Here is a 2,068-nt window from a genome sequence, read left to right on the forward strand (position 1 = left end):
GGTGAATTTGAGTTCGGGGTGGAAGGTGTTGGTGAAGTGGATGAACTGTTCAACTTCCTCGTGGGAGCACGAGGCGGCGCTGATACAGTCATCGATGTAGCGGAGGAAAAGGTGGGGGGTGGGGCCAGTGTAGTTGCGAAAGATGGACTGATCCACATATCTTACGAAGAGGCAGGCATAGCTGGGGCCCATGTGGGTGCCCATGGCTACTCCTTTGGTTTGGAGGAAGTGGGAGGATTGGAAAGAGAAGTTGTTCAGGGTGAGGACCAGTTCAGTCAGTCGAAGGAGGGTGTCAGTGGAAGGGTACTGGTTGGTACGGTGGGAAAGGAAGAAGCGGAGGGCTTTGAGTTCTTCGTGATGGGGGATGGAGGTGTACAGGGACTGGCACTGTCAGCACCGCCTTCCTAACCTGCAATCTTCTTCCTGACCTCTCCACCCCCACCCCAGTCTGACCTATCACCCTCACCTTGACCTCTTTCCACCTATCGCATTTCCGACGCCCCTCCCCCAAGTCCCTCCTCCCTACCTTTTATCTTAGCCTGCTGGACAAACGTTCCTCATTCCTGAAGAAGGGCTTATGCCTGAAACGTCGATTCTTTTGTTCCTTGGATGCTGCCTGACCTGCTGTGCTTTTCCAGCAACACATTTTCAGCTCTGATCTCCAGCATCTGCAGACCTCACTTTCTCCTTTGAAATAAGTAGCAATGATGGGTTCACGTGAAAGGAAATTTGTATAAAGTTAAAGAGGAAATAGAATGCAGTTGTTCTGCTTGGTGATGAAGGGTAGTGGTAACAGACATTAGTCACAGAGTCATAGAGGTGGACAGCACAGAAACAGACTCTTCGGTCCAACACGTCCATGCTGACCAGATATCCCAACCCAATCTCGTCCCATTTGCCAGTACTTGGCCCATATCCCCCCAAACCCTTCCTATTCATACACCCATCCAGATGCCTTTTAAATGCTGTAATTGTACAAGCCTCCATCACTTCCTCTGGCAGCTCATTCCATACATGTGCCACCCACTGTGTGGAAAAGTTGCCCGTAGGTCCCTTTTATATCTTTCCTCTCTCACTCTAAATCTATGCACTCTAGTTCTGGACTCGCCCACTCCAGGGAAAAGACCTTGTCTATTTATCCTATCAAGCCCCTCATGATCTTATAAACCTATATAAGGTCACCCCTCAGCCTCCTACGCTCCAAGGAAAACAGACCCAGCCAATTAAGCCTTTCCCTATAGCTCAAATCCTCCAACCCTGGCAACAACTTTGTAAATCTTTTCTGAAACCTTTCAAGTTTTACAACATCCTTCCGATAGGAAGGAGACCAGAATTGCATGCAGTATTCCTAAAGTGACCTCACCAATGTCTTGTACAGCCATGACATAATCTCCCAACTCCTATACTCAATGCTCTTTCCAATAAAGGAAAGCATACCAAAAGCCTTCTTCACTATCCTAACTACCTGTGACTCTACATACAAGGAAATATGAACCTGCACTCCAAGGTCTCTTTGTTCAGCAACACTTCCTAGGACCTTACCATTAAATTGGCCTGTCGCAAAGATGTTACCACAGTTGTTATGGGGGATTTTAACATGCAGGTAGACTGGGAGAATCAGGATGGTATTGGACCTCAAGAAAGAGACGCTGTGGAGTACCTCAGAGATGGATTCTTAAAGCAGCTGGTGCTGGAGCCAACCAGAGAGAAGGCAATTCTGGATCTGGTATCTGGTGACCAGAACGAAGGACCCAATACCCAGCATGAGCAAAACTAATGTAGTGTACAAAATCCCATGCAAGGACTGCACAAAACACTATATAGAACAAACAGGAAGACAGCTAACGATCCGCATCCATGAACATCAACTAGCCACGAAACGCCACGACCAGCTATCCTTAGTAGCCACACACGCAGACGACAAGCAACATGAATTCGACTGGGACAACACTACCATTATAGGACAAGCCAAACAAAGAACAGCCAGGGAATTCCTAGAAGCATGGCACCCATCCACAAACTCCATCAACAAACACATAGACCTGGACCCAATATACCAGCCACTACA

The 2,068-nt window shown here is 47.8% G+C and overlaps 1 protein-coding gene across 7 annotated transcripts in view; it reads left to right on the plus strand.

Moving 5' to 3' along the window:
- lrrc4ca (leucine rich repeat containing 4C, genome duplicate a) overlaps positions 1-2,068 on the plus strand; it is a 994,912-nt gene that overhangs the window by 694,928 nt on the left and 297,916 nt on the right. The window lies entirely within an intron of this gene.

Source organism: Chiloscyllium plagiosum, chromosome 16 (assembly GCF_004010195.1).
Source record: "Chiloscyllium plagiosum isolate BGI_BamShark_2017 chromosome 16, ASM401019v2, whole genome shotgun sequence".
NCBI classification, from domain to species: Eukaryota; Metazoa; Chordata; class Chondrichthyes; order Orectolobiformes; family Hemiscylliidae; genus Chiloscyllium; species Chiloscyllium plagiosum.